The sequence below is a fragment of the Ovis canadensis genome, chromosome 3, assembly GCF_042477335.2.
Source record: "Ovis canadensis isolate MfBH-ARS-UI-01 breed Bighorn chromosome 3, ARS-UI_OviCan_v2, whole genome shotgun sequence".
NCBI classification, from domain to species: Eukaryota; Metazoa; Chordata; class Mammalia; order Artiodactyla; family Bovidae; genus Ovis; species Ovis canadensis.
The window spans coordinates 208,288,983-208,309,881 of record NC_091247.1 but is presented as its reverse complement, the minus strand read 5'-3'; the positions used below and the strand labels follow the sequence as shown (position 1 = coordinate 208,309,881).

The 20,899-nt window shown below is 42.8% G+C and overlaps 1 long non-coding RNA gene across 1 annotated transcript; it reads left to right on the top strand.

Moving 5' to 3' along the window:
* The first annotated feature begins 9,586 nt into the window (after window positions 1-9,586).
* On the top strand, window positions 9,587-18,617 carry LOC138437788 (uncharacterized). Its single transcript, XR_011256151.1, has 4 exons — window positions 9,587-9,933; window positions 17,470-17,614; window positions 17,731-18,216; window positions 18,330-18,617. It is a non-coding gene; the product is annotated as an uncharacterized lncRNA (long non-coding RNA).
* Window positions 18,618-20,899: the final 2,282 nt, after the last annotated feature.

Sequence of the window (20,899 nt, the reverse complement as noted above, 5' to 3'; positions counted from 1 at the left end):
CCACTCCAGTACTCTTGCCTGGAAAATCCCATGGACGGAGGAGCCTGGTAAGCTGCAGTCCATGGGGTTGCTAAGAGTCGAACACGACTGAGCGACTTCACTTTCACTTTTCACTTTCATGCATTGGAGAAGGCAATGGCACCCCACTCCTGTGTTCTTGCCTGGAGAATCCCAGGGACGGGGGAGCCTGGTGGGCTGCTGTCTATGGGGTGGCACAGAGTTGGACACGACTGAAACGATTTAGCAGTGGCAGCAGCATTAACTATATTACTTGTGGATAATAAGGCTTCAGTTCAGTTCAGTTGGTCAGTCGTGTCCGACTCTGCGACCCCATGAATCACAGCACACCGGGCCTCCCTGTCCATCACCAACTCCTGGAGTTCACTCAAACCCACGTCCATCGAGTTGGTGATGCCATCCAGCCATCTCATCCTCTGTCGTCCCCTTTTCCTCCTGCCCCAGTCCCTCCCAGCATCAGAGTCTTTTCCAATGAGTCAACTCTTCGCATGAGGGGGCCAAAGTACTGGAGTTTCAGCTTTAGCATCATTCCCTCCAAAGAACACCCAGGGCTGATCTCCTTCAGAATGGACTGGCTGGATCTCCTTGCAGTCCAAGGGACCCTCAGGAGTCTTCTCCAACACCACAGTTCATAGGCATCAAGTCTTTGGCACTCAGCTTTCTTCATACTCCAACTCTCACATCCATACATGACCGCTGGAAAACCATAGCCTTGACTAGACAGACCTTTGTTGGCAAAGTAATGTCTCTGCTTTTCAGTATGCTATCCAGGTTGGTCATAACTTTCCTTCCAAGGAGTAAGCGTCTTTTAATTTCATGGCTGCAGTCACCATCTGCTTTTTGACAAATATTTGTTGATTGCTATAAAATAAGTGGCCACTTAATTATTTTATATTTTCTTGACTTTTATAAGATGCCATTGATTTTAAGAGGCATGTTATTTTACATCCCATTAACATAGAACACAAATGCTAACAAGTTAACAGTGGTGTTCAGTTGATTTTACAGCATTCAGAGATATTAAAATGTGAAGTAGTGTGCAGCTTACAAGTCATAAGAAATTATATGTTGCTCTCAAGAGCCCCTGAGAGGGGCTGCTTATAGCCATGTCCTTTTGTTATAAATGAAGATCTTCAAGGGTAAAGATCTATTTTGCTTTAGCCTTTTCCTCACTCACCACAGCCAGGGGTTGCATAATGATCGTCGAATGATTAACAAAGTTGGTCTTGATATTAGAGCTGATCATCTATTTTAGTTACTAAACTAGGTACAGTGAAAAGGGGCCTAATTCTTCATGTGGTCACGTAGCAAAAACATTTAGGAATCAGAAGACATCTGTTCAGAAGATTGCAGGCCTCAGGTTTTAAAAAATACATTTATTTGTTTATTTTTGACTGTGCCTCGTCTTTGTCGCTGCATGGGCCTTTCTCTGGTTGCGTGCACAGGCTTCCCATTGCTGCGGCTTGTCATGTTTCAGAGCTTGCTGGCTTCAGTAGGTGTGGCTCCTGAGATCTAGAGCACAGACTCAATAGTTGCGTCGTATGGGCATGTGGGATCCTCCCGCATCAGGGTTCAAACCCATGTCTCCTGCACTGGTAGGTGAAATTCTTTACCACCAAGCTACCGGGGAAGCCCCAGGCCTCAGTTTTTACATCTGCAAAGTTGGGGTTTTAATGTCAACTCACAGTGCTGCTGAGTGGATTAAAAGAGCCTTGTCTGGTACTTAAAAGCGCCGTGTACATTGTTAAGGGCTAAACTCTCTTCCAACCAACTCCAGTCCCGCTCCCCCACCCCTTCTCCCCCTTCCCCGCCACCCTCCCTGCCACCCCACCCTTCCTGCCAGCCAGTGAGTTGGTTTTGCTACCAAGAACTGAACCCAGCTACTTCAAGACTGTACCAAAGTTAGACTGTAGTCTTAATAAAACAGCCCTGGCTTGGCTTGTTTTTTGATTGACTTAGGTTGATCAGCCCCTTACCTAAATGCCTGAGGAAAAAAAAGAGTCTCTCCTTGATGGAAAATATACTATCTGTAATCTCTACAGCTGTTACTTAAGCTACTGCTGCAATGACCATGCAAGTTAAAATCATGCCAAATGATCTTAATATTTAATGGGAAAATAACTGTTGCATGGCCGTTAAAATGTGTTGTCAAAACATTCAAAATGCTTATTATCAGCTAGAAATGTATAGGGGAACTTTAAAAACCCAATATTTAGTACAGTGTAATTTGAAACTTTAGAAACATTGGGAATTAACGTGTGTTATTTCATTGTTATAAAACACCAACAAAAATATCACTTGCACGTTAAAAATATTGACATTTTACTTAAATATTGATGATGAATATACTAACAATATGCTAATATTGACGATGAATACCACCAGTAGCATCAGTGCAGTGAAAGCAGCCTCTCAACTATGGCAACTTTACTATATGACAGTTATAACTTAGTTTGCCCTCCCCCCAAGAGAAAAAGTTGCTTTGAATGTGCTGGTAAATCAAGTTTTTGAGCCATAAAAGCTGAGACTGAGAATTAGGCTCAGGACTGTTGTGTCCAGGAGAGAGATGTAGGTTGGAGAAATAGATATGAAAGACGTCAGCATTTTTGGCTAGTCCCTGGCACCTTGGAAGTGATGAAATTGCCCTGTAGTATATGTAGAACAAGAAAAGAGGGCCTAGAACAGGACACTGAGGGATACCAGTCTTCAAGGGGACAGGCGACGGGGGACAACTGTATAAGGAGGATGAGGGAACATGGGGACACAAGGCGGGGGCAATCCAGAGACCTGGTGAGCCAAGTCAAGAGAAGAGGATGTTCCTAGAGGAGTGATGGGCAGTGACGAATGCTGCCAAGAATTCACAGAAAAAGGGTCTGGAAAGTGGCCGCTGGATGTAGCAATAAGAATGCCTTTGACCTTGGCCAGAACAGTCACAGTGCAGGCTGGGGGTGCAGACCCCAGGAGTGACTGGATGGTAAAAAGTGGACACCACACAGGTTGTTAAAAGGAGAGGGAGAATACACAGCAGCTCGATGAAGAGATAGGGCCAAGTTTTTTTTTTTTTTTTTAACATGGGGAAACACTGAAGTGAGCTTTAATTTTGAAAGGAAGGAGCTGGGAAGAAGGAAGATGTTAAAGATTCAGGAGCAAGATAGTTGACTGATAGATGTTCCTGAGAAGTTAAAAACAATTGTGAGTCAGAACATGAGAGGTTAGATATATATTTCTTTCTTTTTAAAAATATTTATTTATTTGGCTGTGCTGGATCTTAGTTGTGGCATGTGGGATCTAGTTCCCTGATTAACAATCAAACCTGAGCCCCCTGCATTGGGAGTGTGGAGCCTCAGCCACTGGACCATGAGGCAAGTGCCTGGATATATTATTCATCATAAAAAGAGGGAAAGAGAGACTGATCCTGAGTAGTGTACAGAATTTAGTAGGTTGGAAGTGGAAAGTTTGGGGAGCTCATGTTGGAAGGCTTTCATTTTCTCTGTGAAATTGGTTATGGTGATGATGAAACAGGTAGCAGTTAGAACAGATACGGACTGACTGTTCTTTCCATATCAGCAAAGCATAGGCAAATTAAATAATAACTGACAGTAAGGCATCAGAATATGGTTGTTTATATTATTAAGCCTAGAATTTATTGCCAAGGTGATAGGGATCCATCTCACTAAGATTTACATGGTTAAATAATTAGTATTCCTGCCTGACATTGGCAGAATGTCTTCTGATGTAACCAAGACTCTCGGAGAGGGAGAGTGTGAGACTTAAGGAGGAGGGAGCTCCCACCTTTTACCTGGTGTTGACTATGGACGCGGGCTAGCCTTGTGGAGACACCTGCTCCCTGCTCATCACAGTAGCGATGGTTTCACCTCTGCCTCCTCTTAGAGCCCAGCATACAATTAGCACTACACACATCAGTTCCCTAGGCAATCACCTCCTTTCATTTTTCCTTCCAAATTGCAAGGTGAAAGTCATCTCCTTTAATTCTCAGTTCTTCTTAAGGTGTGATTTGTTTAGTCTCAAATTCATTTCACATATGTTCATTTATTTATTTAAAAAATTGAAGTATAGTTGATTTACAATGTTGTGTATACACAGCAGAGGATTATAGATGTGTATATACATATATATTTCTTTTCACCTTCACATTCTTTTCTGTTATAGGTTATTATAAGATATTGAATATGGTTTCCTGTGCTACTGACAGTAGGTCCTTGTGTGTATGTGTTAATCCCAAACTCCTAATTTATCCCTCCCCACACCTTCCCCTTTGGTAAGTATAAATTTGTTTTCTAAGTCTGTGGGTCTGTTTCTGTTTTGTAAATAAGTTCTCATTTTTTAGACACAGATGAGTTACTTCACTTTCTGTCTGACTTAACGTCACTTAGTATAATCTCTAGGCTTATCCACGTTGCTGCAAATAGCAATTTTTCTCTTATGTTTTTCAAGTTTTCTTTTACAGCTGAGGAGCATTCCATTGTGTATATATATTAATAGTGCGTATTCTTTATTCATCTACTGATGGACACTTAGGTTGCTTCCATGCCTTGGCTTTTGTAAATAATGTTGCTATTAACATTGGGGTGCATGTATCTTTTCAAGTTAGAGTTTCCATCTTTTTTGGATATATGCCCTGGAGTGGGATTGCTGGTTCACATAGTAGCTCTGTGTTTAGTTTTTTAAGGAACCTTCAAACTGTCCTCCATAGTGGCTGCGCTAATTTATATTCCCACCAGCAGTGTAACAAGGCTCCCTTTTCTCCACACCCTCACCAGCATTTATTAATTGTAGACTTTTTGATGATGGTTATTCTGACTGGTGTGAGGTAGTACCTCATTGTAGTTTTGATTTGCGCTTCTCTAACAATTAACAATATTGAGCATCTTTTCAATGTGCCTATTGGCCATCTGTAACATATGTTTATTTAATACCTACTATGTTCCTGAGTAGGCTCTGGGGTTCTAAACTGTAGCAGTGAGCAAAACAGACAAAAATCCTTGCTTTCTTGGAGTTTGCATTTCAATAGGGGAGACAGGCAATAAATAAATATCCTGTTGTTGTTGTTGTTTAGTCACTAAGTCATGTCTGACTCTTTGCAATTCCATGGACTGTAACCCCTCAGGCTCCTATGTCCATGGGATTTTCCAGGAATACTGGAGTGGTTTGCCATTTCCCCCTCCAGGGGATCTTCCCGACCCAGGGATTGAACCTGCGTCTTCTGCTGTGGCAGGCAGATTCTTTACTGCTGAGCCACCAGAGAAGCCCAAATAACTACACGAATACATATAAAGTAAACCAGGCTCTGTGTGTGTGTGTGTGTGTGTGTGTGTGTAGACACTGGTGTGCCAGTGTGTGCTACTTCAAATGGAGAGGTGACCTTTGAACCCAGACCTGAAGAAATAAGGGCATAATCAAGGAGATAACTGGGGGAGAAGTTTTCATGTCACTGAGAAGAGCGTGTACAAAAGTCCTGTGGTGGGAAGGTATCCAGAACATTGAGAAAGATGAAGAGGCCAGTGCAACTGGAGAAGGGGAGAAGGTATTGGCAAGAATAGCTTAGACTGGACCCTGGAGCCAAGCTTCCTAAGTTCAAGGCCCAGCTTCACTGCTTATGAGCTGAATGACTTTGGACAAGTTATTTGTCTTCTCTGTGCTTCAAGGTTATCATCTATAAAATGAGGATAACAATAATATCTTCCTTGTAGGCTTCTTCCTAGGGTGAATAATTACAAAGCACTCAGAACAGTGCCAGGCACATTGTAAGGAAGATCTATGTAGATCTGTGTCTTATACTGGTTATTTCTCTAGTGAGTTCTGGCAAACACAGATGGGGTGCAGGGCAGATCAGGTGGGACCTGGTGGGTGTGAAAGGAAAACAAACATGGACTTGGTATTGCTAAGAGAGCTCTCTAGTATACATGCTGCAGAATCAAGGTCTCTAAAATGGAGCCGGGGTGGCGCAAAAGAGATACAGATGTAAAGAACAGACTTTTGGACTCAGTGTGGGAAGAGAGGGTGGGATGATTTGAGAGAGTAGTATTGAAACATACCTATTACCATATGTAAAGTAGACAAGCACTGTGAGTTTGATGTATGATGCAGGGCACCCAAAGCTGGTGCTCTGGGGAAACCTGGAGGGATGGGGTGGGGAGGGCTGTGGGAGGGGGCTTAAGGATGATGGGGACATATGTATGCCTACGGCCAGTTCATACTGATGTATGGCAAAAGCCATCACAATATTGTAATTATCCTCCAACTGAAATAGATAAATTAAAAAAAAATAAAATGGAGCTGGAGGCCATCAAGGGAGTATGATTTATATATGTCAGCCTGGATGGGAATCTGGCCTTTTGATCACTTTTTCTCAATGCAGACATCCAGAATATCTGCAGAATTTTCCAGAAGCTCAAGATACTTAACCAATCCTTTCCCTAAAGCAACTGAGACAGTCTGCCCACTTATTAGACCCATACCCCTGGAATGGCCTGTGACAGCCTATCCTTCAGGACAAATACTTCTTTTTTTTATGTCAGACTATGGCTTTGTGGGGCTTCCCTGGTGGCTCAGAGGTTAAAGTGTCTGCCTGCAATGCAGGAGACCTGGGTTCGATCCCTGGGTCAGGAAGATCCCCTGGAGAAGGAAATAGCAACCCACTCCAGTATTCTTGCCTGGAGAATCCCATGGATGGAGGAGCCTGGTGGGCTACAGTGCATGACGTCACAAAGAGTCAGACATGACTGAGTGAGCTTTTGCCTCAATAGGCCCCTGACTCTTTCTTTTTCCCAGAACAGTCATGTTTCCTGAATTACAGTTCCTAGTTCAGTTCAGTCACTCAGTCGTGTCTGACTCTTTGCGACCCCACGAATCGCAGCACACCAGGCCTCCCTGTCCGTCACCAACTCCTGGAGTTCACTCAGACTCGCGTCCATCGAGTCTGTGATGCCATCCAGCCATCTCATCCTCTGTCGTCCCCTTCTCCTCCTGCCCCCAATCCCTCCCAGCATCAAAGTCTTTTCCAATGAGTCAACTCTTTGCATGAGGTAGCCAAAGTACTGGAGCTTCAGCTTTAGCATCATTCCTTCCAAAGAAACCCCAGGGCTGATCTCCTTCACAATGGACTGGTTGGATTTCCTTGCAGTCCAAGGGACTCTCAAGAGTCTTCTCCAACACCACAGTTCAAAAGCATCAATTCTTCGGCACTCAGCCTTCTTCACGGTCCAACTCTCACATCCATACATGACCACTGGAAAAACCATAGCCTTGACTAAACGGACCTTTGTTGGCAAAGTAATGTCTCTGCTTTTGAATGTGCTATCTAGGTTGGTCATAACTTTTCTTCCAAGGAGTAAGCGTCTTTTAATTTCTTGGCTGCAGTCACCATCTGCAGTGATTTTGGAGCCCCCAAAAATAAAGTCTGACACTGTTTCCACTGTTTCCCCATCTATTTGCCATGAAGTGATGGGACCGGATGCCATGATCTTCGTTTTCTGAATGTTCTTAAGGCCCCTCCAAATAAATGTTCTTCTTATCTGCAGCTTTCTGTGGGCTTTGTTTTGGGGGTGAGGTTCACATAGATCATTCATCATAAGGACTTTGGCTTTATTTTGAGCAAGTAGAGAAACCACTGGAGGGATGAAAAAGGTCTCCCTTGCTACTATGTTGTTGAACACAGGTGGTGGGGACAAGGGCTGATGCAGAGAGACCAGGCAGCTGGCCCTGGAGTTGATGCAGAGAGAGATACTGATGGATGTTCAGACAAGCTATGGGGATGGTGAGGAGTGGTTTTGCTCTGGATGAACTTGAAGGAACTACTAACAGGATTTTACAGGTGTAATGGGCTGTGAGATGTTGAGGAGGTGTTTAGCCTGAGCAGCTGGGAGAATGAAGAACCTTAAAAATCAAGTAGGGAGACTTCATTAGTGATTCAGAGGTCAAGAACCCACCTGTCAATGCAGGGGACACAGGTTCAATCTCTGGTCCGGGAAGATTGCATATGCCACAGAGCAACTAAGCCCCATCAGTTCATTTGCTCAGTCATGTCCGACTCTTTGTGACCCCATGGACTGCAGCACGCCAGGCTTCTCTGACCAGCACCAACTCCTAGAGCTTGTTCAAACTCATGTCCATCAAGTCGGTGATACCATCCAACCATCTCATTCTCTGTCATCCCCTTCTCCTCCTGCCCTCAATCTTTCCCAGCATCAGGGTCTTTTCCAGTGAGTCAGTTCTTTGCATCAGGTGGCCAAAGTATTGGAGTTTCAGCTTCAGCATCAGTCCTTCCAGTGAATATTCAGGACTGATTTCCTTTAGGATGGACTGATTTGATCTCCTTGCAATCCAAGGGATTCTCAAGAGTCTTCTCTAACACCACAGTATGAAAGCATCAATTCTTCAGCGCCTGTGCACCGCAGCTAAGCCTGTGCACCGCAGCTAAGCGTGTGCACTGCAGCTAAGCCTGTGCACCGCAGCTGTTGAGCCCGTGCCCTGGAGCCTGTGCTCTGCAACGAGAGAAGCCACTGCAACGAGAAACCTGCACACTGCAGCTAGAGAGTACTTCCCGCTCAACACAACTAGAGAAAGCCTGCATGCAGCAGCAAAGACCCAGTCAGCCAAAAATAAGTAAGTTTAAAAAATCTAGCAGGTAGGACAGCAACGGTGGGGGCGGCGGGGGAGATGTTGATGCTGTCTGTCCATCTGCCTCTCTGAATTCTCCTTTGCTTCATATACTCACCTCCAGGTTGCAATTGTTCAAATGAGGACAAATAGCCAGGAGTTTTTAGCTACAGTAAAGTCTAAATTCAGACTTAAAAATGACACATTTTTTCTTCCAGCCTCAGCTCTCACATCAGCATCACATTTTGACAGTGTTCTGACCTCCAGTTCCCTAGAGTCACAGCTTCTCAAGCAGTGTCCTTTCCCACCGCAGTTTCTGCTTTACATTTGTTCGTCAAAGTTGCCCATGTGAGCAGTTTCCCCCAACAAAACCATCTGCACCAGAAGGGCATTCAAGCCTTTAAGGCAGCACACACACACACACACACACACACACACACACACACACACACACACACACCCCCAAGCACGACTACAGTGTCTGTAGTGAGTCTTTTCGGTATCTGCCATTCTTGATAACAGCATTTAGTTTTTAATTACTTTTTTTGGTTGGACTATAATTGCTTTACAGTGTTGTATTAGTTTCTGCCGTACAACAAAGGGAACCAGCTGTATGTATACATATATCCCTCCCTCTGAAGCCTCCTCCCACGTGCCCCATCCCACCCCTCTAGGTCATCGCAGAGCATCGAGCTGAGCTCCCTGTGCCATGCAGCTTCTTCCCACTGGCTGCCTATTTCACATGGTAATATATATATATGTATATATGTATATATATTGTATATATACTGCTACTCTCCCAATTCACCCCACTCCCACCTTCCCCCATTGTGCTCACATATTTGTTCTCTACGTCTGCGTCTCTATTCCGCCCTGCAAGTAGGTATTTTACAGTCAAATCTCAGCATTTAATCTCTCCTCCACACCAGTGTTCATAGCAAGGAGCACTCGGTCTTGTGTAGCTCAGCCCTGAGGTAATGACTGAGAAGGCCTACCACAACACAACCCCATTTTATGTCTTTGGCCCCTGATTTGGTGGTGCAGGTATTGGGTTGGTCAAAAGGTCATTCAGGTAAACCTGAATGAACTTTTTGGCCAAGCTAATGTTTTTTTTTCCTGTTCTGAGCAGGCTCGGCCTAGGACTTTGGCCCTCTTGTGAACTCTGCCCGAGATCTCATCCTCACTCAGCAGTGAGCTTTCAGAGTCTGGGGAGACCATAGCAGGGCCATGACCTGCTTCAGAAGGAGGTGACCTGTACATGGGAGGAAGTGAGGACCCAATAGTCAACAAAAATTGGTGAGCTTGACGTGCCAGGTGCTGGACTAGAATCACGATCTTGCACGTGTGTTCATGATGCTTCTCCATCATGAAATTTCATGCTTCTAAGGATTGGTGGGAATTTACGATCCCTGTCCCTGGTCATAGACTGAAAGAAACTTACAAGACATAGCAACATTATATGGACTCTCTTTGGAGCTTGATTTAAACAAACTAAAGTTAAACAATTTTTTTTCCCCAAATAACCCAGAAAATTGAACCCAGGAATTATTGTCTGGGGCGTTGGGTATAAATGAATGTGCTTATAGTTAAAGGGTTCCTTAGATGAGGAGTAAGGTACTTGGTGGTGGTGGTGGTTAGTTGCTAAGTTGTGTCCGACTCTTTGTAACCCCATGGATTGTAGCCCGCCAGGCTCCTCTGTGGGATTTCCCAGGCAAGAATGCTGGAGTGGGTTGCCATTTCCTTCTCCAAGGGATCTTCCCCACCCAGGGATCAAACTCACATCTCCTGCATCACAGGTGGATTCTTTATTACCGCCGAGCCACCATGGAAACCTACTCACATGCTCGCAAAGTATCTTTCCCCAAAGAGTAACAGTGCAGTGGAGAAACTGGACTTTACCTCTCCTAGATCATAATTTACCACAATTAATATAACTCTGGATCAATACCCTGAGAACAGAAAATCACCCCTGGGTCATTCATCCCAGCCATAGATCTATCACCTGAATCTAACCATAAAGACAACAGAAACCACACAGATACAAATTCTGTGAGATTACTGACCTGTATTCTTTTAAAATGCCGGTATCTTAAAAGACAAGTGAAGGCTGAGGAGTTGATCCAGGTTGAAGGAGACAAAGCTTCCCCAATGGCGCAGTGGGTAAAGAATCTGCCTGCAAAGGCAGGAGATGCAAGAGATGCGGGTTTGATCCCCGGGTCGAGAAGATACCCTGGAGAAGAAAATGGCACCTCACCCCAGTGTTCTTGCCTGGAGAATCCCATGGACAGAGGAGGGCTACAGCCCAAAGCGTTGCAAAGAGTTGAACATGACCAAGCGACTACGCATGAAGGAGACTAAGGAAACGTGACAACTAAATGGTGTCGTGATTGTGGACTGGACCTTGGTCTAGGGAAAAAAAAAGCTATAAAGAAAGTACTGGAATAAGCATTATTGGAATAAGTCCTGCATTGGAATGAGGACTGCAGATTAGACAGATGTAGCAGTGTTGGAGATCCCCATACTGATGACTGTATTGTGGTTGTGTAAGAGAACATTCTTGTTCCTAGGAAATATACACAGAGAATTTAAGGGGTAAAGAGGGCACGATTCCTCTGTGACGGAATGGTGCAGAGGTGAGTTATAGTATGCACACACACAGTCTCTCTCTCTTCTAATATTGTAGTGTCCTCCTTCTCGTTTAGTATCCTCCACCTGTACCGATCTTCTCTGCACGCCTCAAGAAGGGACTCTTGTTCGAGATCAGATCCCTCTTCCTTTGCTTGGCATATTCTTCCGCTCAGGAGTTCATTTGGTTGGCGCCTCCTCCTCTCAACTCTTGGCTCACCTCTTCAGAGAGACTTTGCTTGCTGGAACCTGAACTGTTCCACCTTCCACAGAGCACTTATTACTATCTAAACATACAGAATTCATTTCTATACTTCTGTTTTCTTTTGTCTGCCCCCTTTTACTAGAATGTACACAGCACGAGAAGAGGCACCTTGCTCAGGACTCTGTTCCCCAGTAACTAGAATAGCGCCAGAAACCTAGGTTCTCCATATGCGCTTGTTGAATGAATGAAGGTGGGCCGGGGTGGGATGGTATGAAAGGGCAGGACTCCAGGAGAAAAGCTGGTAACGTGAACACGATTACTGGAGAGACTGTGACTGTGTCCATGTGTGTGCTGAATGTCTAGCATTCTCTCCTATACCAAGTACTTTTTTTAATTATTTAAATAAATTTTTACTTTTTGGCTGTGCCACGAGGCATATAAGCTCTTAGTTCCTCAACCAGGGGTTGGACTTGGTACCCCCTGCATTGAAAGCTCAGAATCTTAACCACTGGATTGCCAGGGAAGTCCCCTAAGTACTTTTTTAAAGAAGAAATAAGGGAAAAATTGTGCATAGTTCGTATTTGAATCTTAAGGCTGGTCACAATCAGCAGTTTTAGAGAAAAAGAGGAATCCAAAGAGAGGAACTCTATTGACATGTCCATAACTAAATTGTAGTATCAGCTATTTCTGATGGCAGGGTCTATATTAAAATTGCAGTTAGAATGGAGAAAGGATCTGGTTCTTACTTACATTTGCCTGGGTGGATTGTCCTTTATTTTGAGAAGTTTCCCTTCTATCTTCTCCTGTTGAGGACAAGGTTATAATCTCCCTGTTCTGAGGGATCAGTGCCTGGATCTCATCTTTGGCTCTCTGCCTCTTCATTTCTTTGTGATTACTTTTTTATAATAATTTTGTGTGTGGGTCTGTGATGTGGCTTTAGTTATAGTGTGCTCCTTGCATCTCCTGTATCACTTGGCAAGCCTGTTATCAATGCAGATTCTTTAGCCCCAAATCAGAATCTCTGGGAGGGGGTAACAGGGAAACTAACTTTTAAAATTTCATATATTTTTGGAGAAAACTACATATTTCAGACACTAAAAATGTTCTGAAGGATGTGTTATAAAGAGTTTCCATCTGGCCCTTGTTTTCCAAACACTCACGTCCCTTTCTCAGAAGTATGTACTATTATGTTAGTTTCATATATATTTTTTCTGAAGATTTTTTGTGTACATAGACAGTTAAATGCATGCATGTATTCTTCTCCCCTCTCCTTATTACACAAATGATAGCCTACTCTACTCATGGTTCCTGTTCATTGTTTTCTTTTCATTTGCCTGTATATCTCAGAAATTATGCCAAGTTTTGGCGGGAGCATTTTTCAGTTATCATTCCTGTTGTTAATTTCTGGTTTAATTCCATTATGATCTGATAAATGCTTTTGTGTGACTTTTAGTCTTTTAAATTTGCTAAGATGTGTCTTATGGCCCAGAATGTGTTCTTTTGAGGTGAGTGTTCCGTGTGGGCTTGAGAAGAATGTGTATTCCTGCTGTGGTTGGATGAGACAATCTATAAATGTTAACTGGACCAAGTGATTGATAATGCTGCTCACATCAGTTATATCCTTATTAATTTTCTGCCTGCTTGATCTGTCAGTTACTAATAGGAATATGTTGGTGTCTCCAATTACAACAGTCAAAAGCAATTTGTCTATTTCTCCATTCAGCTTGGATTTGAATGGCTTGAAAATTGGTATATCTTCTTGGAAAATTGACCCTTTTATCATTATGCAGTGCCCCTCTTCATCTCTGAAGGGTTTCCTTGATTATGATTCATGACAAAATGTTTGGTCTAAATTTACATCGAATCTATAGAAATATTTTTTTTCTGGCATTTTTAAATTCCTTCTTTTTTTCCCCAGCTCCTCTCCTCCATTCCCCACCCCCCTTGTTATTTCTCTGAACAGCTGCTATGCTAGTTCCAATTTGATTACTCAGCTTTGAATGGATTTCCCACCCCCTCCCACCCCTATGGAGTTGTATATATGAGAGGTGAGTGTATTTCTGTCATAGATGCCCTAGAAAGAAGTTTCAGGATGAAGTGCTTAAAGGCCTCTGATACTTCTGCACAATAAAACTTGAGAACCGTTGTTTATGATTTCCATGGAGCTCAGGAGAATTGGTGGGGTATTTGAACCCAGCTAAGCTAGAGCTACATTTCTTAGAATTTCCTTCCTTGTGTGGTTCCAGGTTGGGGTTGATGATAGAAGAATTTTGTGTAGGATCTTGAAAGGTGGAATGGAAGAAGCAGTCTTTTTTTTATAATTTAATTTTTATTAAAGTATAGTTGATTTACAACATTGTGCTGTTCTCTATGTCTGTGAGTCTTTTTTTGTTTTGTAGATAAGTTCATTTGTGCCATATTTTAGATTCTACAAACTGATAGCATATGGTATTTGTCCTTTTTTTCTGACTTACTTGACTTATATGATAACCTCCAGGTCCATCCATGTTGCAGAGAGAGAGACACACAGAGAGAGTTACACACTATACAGTCATAGTTACATAACTGTAACTATATACAGTTATATATATATAGTTGTATAATTGTAACTATAGTGTACATATAGTTACAGTATATATACCCTGTAACAGTTATAGTGTATAACTCCACTATATATATTTGGACATTATTTTTTAAAATATTCTTTTTTCACTATGGCTTATCACAGGATATTGAATATAGTTCCCTGAGCTACACAGTGGGACCCCGTTGTTTATCCACCCTATGTATATATTAGTTTATGTCTGCTAATCCCAAACTTCTCGTTCTTCCCTCCCGCTTCCTTATTCCCCTTGGCTGGCACAGGGCTATTCTCTATGTCTGTGAGTCTTTTTCTGTTTTGTAAGTAAGTTCATTTCTGCCATATTTTAGATTCCACATACAAGTGATATCATTTTCTTTCTGACTTACTTGATTTAGTATGATAACCTCTAAATCCATCCATGTTGCAGAAACAGCCGTTTTTTTAATGCTCTCAAGGTCAGTGGAGGGCATCAGTTGCTACTGCAATTCAGATACATCATTATTGATCTGCTGGTTTATCTTGTTGGCCTCGAACAGAAACCTGTAGCTCCTTCAGCTCCTGACAGACCTTTTCCTTTGACTTCTCTGTACTTTGGGGAAAGGAGAAGATACAGCTCCGTGGTGAAAGATGACAGAGTCTGGGAGAGTGGGCGCAGCCCTGGGACAAAACAGAGAGTGAGCAGCTGTCCATACCGCATTAAAAGAAAGAGACAAGCTTCTGGGCCTCTTTATCGCTAGGGAATGAGAAGAACGTGCTTGCCAGATCAGCAGTGTGTGCCACTTGACAGAAGCTGTGTGGTTCTGCTCCAATAATGGTGTCACATCTGGTGTAGCACCTGCGATTGGGACAGCTGTAGAGCTCCCCGGTGGCTCAAATGGTAAAGAATCTGCCTGCAGTGTTGGAGACACGGGTTCTATCCCTGGGTGGGAAGATCCCCTGGAGAAGGAAATGACAACCCACTCCAGTGTTCTTGCCTGGAGAATCCCATGGACAGAGGAGCCTGGTGGGCTAAGTCCATGGGGTCGCAAAGGGCGACTAACACTGAGTAGTGAACCAGCAGCTGTCAAGAAAGGTAAATTAAACTGGGATGTGATGGGGACCATCATCTTTGCCTCCTTTAATTCTTTGAAGATGGTACTGATTTCTGTAATTCTTCCCAGTATATGGTATTTCTTCTGATCCATACTATCATGGGTGGAAGAGAAGGCAGGAAATTTCAGAGGCTTTCACTTTGCCACTTCTACCCTAATGACTGTTACAGAACAGGCCAACGGAATAAATCCGCGGGCTTTTCCTGTTTCTAAGTGTTAATACATCCATCCTAAGGATACACCCAGGGACCTGCCAACCACTGGCAGGTCTGTGCACCCATTGTATATCCACCATGAGATGAACTTGGGCTAGGACACCATTTCTCTCCTGGCTTTCTTTTTATTTCTTTTCTTTTTTTTTTTTTTTAAATATCTCATTTATTTGTTTGGTCACACCAGGTCTTAGTTGTGGCATATAGGGTCTAGTTTCCCTACCAGGAGTGAAACCCAGGCCCCCTGCATTGGAAGCAGAGAATCTTAGCCGCTGGACCACCATGGAAGTCCCCCTATTTCTTTTATTTTTTAAGAAGAGAGAAAAGAGAATTTTGTTTGAGCTAAGTTGAAGATTATAACCTGGGAAACAGATTTTCAGAAGCTCCTGAGAACTGCTCCATTGATCAGGAGTTAGAGATGAAGTTTTATACATTTTTGAGACAAAGAAATTGTGTATCATATTGGCAGGTTAACATTGTATCCATAGTTCAGCCAACAAGGTTTTTAGTTTTCTTTTCAATTATGCATGTACAGACTAGACTTTGGTCAGGGTGACCCATTGTACTCTTGTATGAGAAGAAAAAGAAATATATTAATCATAGAACTACAGCATTGCAATGCTGGCATCTGAAGAAAGGGGTTAACTTTTTCTCACAGATTTTTGTCCTCCTGTGTTAAGGAGATATAGTTAATGTATAACGGAGGTGCACTTCGCACATTGGGAAAGGCCTGCCACAAGGGGGCATGTCATTTGTCTTCCTTTTTCTTTCTGTTCTAGTTTGATTGTCCCGCCACAGAATATTTATGATTTTCTTCATTAGGTTTAATCAAGTACCTAAAAGTCTAAGCCTGAATGTGTACTTCATCTCTCAGCCACAAATGCTATGTGTTTCCAGTTATAGCTCGGGAAATAGTCTAGGCTGTATCATCAATTTGTGTTTCATAGGTAGTGTTTATAAACTGCTAAAGATCTCTATTAAAATTTCAGTATTAGAATATTTCAAATTTCTTGTACCTTCTCCATCTTCATAACTTCTTCAGCTCCTGAAATTTTTAAAAATTGTTTTAGGAAGATCCTCTGGTTCTTCAGGGTGAATAGTTTTTCCAAACATAACATGTTTGGATATGTGTTCTATACATGGGCTGGGTTGGGAAATATATTTTTATATATTGTATTGTATTGTACAATTGTATTGTACAATTGTACAATACAATACAATTGTGACATTGTATTCAGTCACTCAGTCGTGTCTGATTCTTTGTGGCCCCATGGACTAGAGCCCACCAGGCTCCTCTGTCCGTGGGATTCTCCAGGCAGGAATACTGCGGTGGGTTGCCATGCCCTCCTCCAGGGGATCTTCCTGGCCCGGAGATTGAACCCGACTCTTTTGTCTCCTGTACTGACAGGTGAATTCTCTACCACTGGGCCATTAGGGAAGTCCCTGTCTAACATCCTTGAGTTCCATTCCCATACACACCCCAGTTCCTGTTTCTGCATATTGGCCAGGTATTCAGATTCACAGATTGCATATGCCATATGCTTCCAGAGGATAATTCCCCGCTTGGGTTCTGCTCAGACTTGCCCCTAGTCCTTGGTTTGAAGGCAAATGGGCAAGATGGAGCCAGAGCTGGAGGAGAACAAGCAGCATTTTGTGAACTACCTGCCTCAGGTATGGTCTGCTGGGGGATCTCCATTTGAATGGAGTCTGTACTCCTTTAGCAAAGGGGAGGGAGCAGCTTGGGCCAGCCTGGAAGATTAAGAAGGCTGGTTAGGCTCTTGCACCCAGGTATCCCCATCTTAGTTTCTGATTCTCAATCTCCTGTCCTTAATTTTTGGCGTGAGGCCTCTTTAGGCTCTTGTTCAATGTTCTCTGAGCTCTGCTGGCTCAGCAGTTTGGTATCCCTGGTGGCTCAGTGGTAAAGAATCTGCCTGCTAATACAGGAGACACGGGTTTGATCTCTGGGTCAGGAAGATCCCTTGGAGAAGGAAATGGCAACCCACTCCAGTACTCTTGGTGGAAAATCCCATGGACAGAGGAGCCTGGTAGGCTATACAGTCCATGGGGTCTCAAAGAATCAGACATGACTGAGCTACTTCACTTTCACTTTTCCAGTATTCTTGCCTGGAGAATCCTGTGGACAGAGGAGCCTGGCCGTGGAGTCTCACAGAGTCAGACATAACTCAGTGACTGAAGAGCAACACAACAGAAGCCGGGCTGTTAAATCCTGGACTTGATGTTCAGCTGCCTGTGAAAAAGGGTAAGAACCTCTTCAAACACTGCCACGGAGGCTTTCTCACTTTCACTCTAGGTCTAGAGTCGTCCGGTTAACCTGAGCCCATCTTTTAAAATTTTTATGTTTTTTTTTCCTTCAAGGCTTTTAAGGCTATGAACAAAAGTCAGCCGAAGACTATGGTCTTTCTTACTTACCACCAGTAATCGAGTCCTTACCACGGTTTGACCTATTAGTGATTCAGTCCCACAGTCCTTTTTCGGAGGGACCAACTATTTTAGCCTAGGTGCTTCAAAAAAGCAGAGCCTTCGACAAGGACTTGGGTGATGGTGATTGTTCTGGAAGATGATCCTCTAGGGAACAGAAGGAGGGAGAATGAAGCAGGAAAGGAGGAAACGATGACCTGAGAGTGCCTCAGTGAGTGGATCCCCTCTGGAGAACTAGAGCTTCATGCTGGGATGAATACTGGGAAGTCACGCAGAGCGCGCCTAAGAACTGTTACTTGAAAGAGAAGAAAGCAATGTGTGTGCTGACTCCTGTTCTTGTAGGAGAATTGCCCTGTGGAGTATCAGTTCTCTTCCATTTCCAGTTTTTAGAAAAATTCGTTGGTTCTTCCGTATCCTCTAAAGGTGATCAATGAGGTTTTGGGTTTTTTTTTTTTTAAGTATCATTATAAACGTATGGATTTTACTGTATTTTATATGTTTCACTGTACTACAGTCATTATTCTTTTTTCTTCCAGTTTTATTGAGATATCACGGACATCATTCTCATGCTCAGTTGCTCAGTCGTGTCTGATTCTTTGCAACCCCAGCGACTGTAGCCCACCAGACTCCTCTGTCCAGGAGGATTCTCCAGGCAAGAATACTAGAGTGGATTGCCATTTCCTCCTCCAGGGGATCTTCCCAACCCAGGGCATACAGCACTGTATATGTTTAAGGCACACAGCATAATGCTTTGGCTTATGTTCATCATGAAATGAACATATGTTATCTCATATAGATGCAAAATTAAAGAAATAGAAAAAAAATTTGCCTTGTGATGAGAACTCTTAAGATTTACTCTTTTAACAACTCTCATAAATAGCACACAGCAGTGTTAATTGTATTTATCATGTTCTATGTCACATCTCTAGTACTTATTATAACTGGAAATGTGTACCTTTTGACTGCTTTCATTGAATTCCATTTTCTCCCACCTCCCACCTCTGGTAAACCATAAATCTGATCTCTTTCTATGGAGACTAACTTTGAAACTATGAAAATATCTTCTTCCTCATCAAAATTTCTATTTATTTGTCTATTTCATTATACAATCATTATTCCTATTGGTAATGCTCCATCTTTGGCTATTGGGAAAGTGAAGTTGCTCAGTCATGTCAGACTCTTTGCGACCCCATGGCTCCTCTGTCCATGGGATTTTCCAGGAAATAGTACTGGAGTGGATTGCCATTTCCTGCTCCAGGGGATCTTCCCAACCCAGGGATCGAACCCAGGTCTCCTGCACTGTAGACAGACGCTTTACCGTCTGAGCCACCAGGGAAGTCCCTTGGCTATTGGGAGCCCCTTCAAGTTTTTTCAGACTTCCCTGGTGGCTCAGACGGTAAAGCGTCTGTCTACAATGCGGGAGACCCGGGTTCGAAGAGTCGGACACGACTGAGTGACTTCACTTTCGCTTTCAAATTGTTTCCGTTTTGACCATTGGGAACTCCTTCAAACTGGCTCCTGTGGACTTTTTGACATGAAGCCAGTGAACTTTAAGAGCTTCCTTGTTTTCTAGTATGATTCGGTATTGCAGGCTCATTCCTGCTCCAGACAGAAATTCATCCCTTTCCCCAAGCAGCCCTGGTTCCTTTCCGTGGGAAATGGGATTTAGATAATACAATCTGGCCACCAGGGGTCCCCATTGGGCTGGTCATTGCTTCTAGGTCGTTTGCCTGGGCAGCACTAGAAACACATATATATATGTATATGAAAATATCTTCCAAGTTAATACTCATATTTCCAATTCAAACGTATATGTGTTATTTAAACATATATACCTTCTAAGTTAATACTGATATTTCCAATTCAGATAAAGCATCACATTTTCAAAACCTAACTTTGATTTTATATTTGTGTTTCTTTGCTCTTATTAGCATCATTACTTAATTTGCTTTCGCTTATTCTATGTCTGTATATAATAGTTTCAATCATCATTAATGAGTTATTTATTTGCTTTATCCTATTATATGTATATGGAGAAGGAAATGGCAACCCACTCCAGTGTTCTTGGGAATCCCGTGGAGAGGGGAGCCTGGTGGGCTGCTGTCCATGGGGTCGCACAGAGTTGGACACGACTGAAGCACCTTAGCATGCATGCATGCATTGAAGAAGGCAATGGAAACCCACTCCAGTGTTCTTGCCTGGAGAATCCCAGGGACAGAGGAGCCTGGTGGGCTGCTGTCTATGGGGTTGCAGAGTCAGACACGACTGAAGCGACTTAGCAGCATTATATGTATATATGTGTGTTTAATAGTTTTATACTTTTATTATTAGCAATATGACCCCTGAATACAATTTAAGATAACTTTGCATTTCTATTTTTCCTTTGGACTGTACCCTATAGGAAAGGTACAAATTGCTGTATTTTGAAGTTATTGAATTAAATCATCTCTATATAGTCAAGGCATCATCTTGATATATTTGATTTTTTGTTCTCAATTTTCAAGGATTAATATTTTCTCATGTTGATTTAAATTTGGTTTTATGACTACATAAACCATTTATATTGTTTCGAAGTTAAGAGCTATAAAACAAAGTATTTTCAGAGAAGTTTAGCTTCTAACTCTGTTTCTTCAAACCTCCTGCTTTCCTCCTAAAGGTAACCATTTCCCATGACTGTGTGCTCAGTCCCTTCAGTGGTGTGTGACTCTTTGCAACCCTCTATGGACTGTAGCCTGCAGGCTGTTCTGTCCATGGAATTCTCCAGGCCAGAATACTGGAGTGGGTTGCCGTGCCTTCTTTCAGGGGATCTTCCAGGCCCAGGGATCGAACCAGCATCTCTTACATCCTGCATTGGCTGGCAAGTTCTTTACCACTAGTGCCTCCTGGGAAGATCCCAACCGTTTCCCATTGCATTTTAATTTATTCTTCCATTTTTGAAAACATACATGTCTCATTTTTCCTCCCTTTTTTGGTAAAGGTAGAATACTATACGTTTTATCTTGCACCTTGCTTTTTTCACTTAGCTGTGTGTCATGGAATTTATTCCACAGTGGTACATAGGAAACTTTTTTTTTTTTCACAGCAGGATTGTTCTCCATCGTATGAA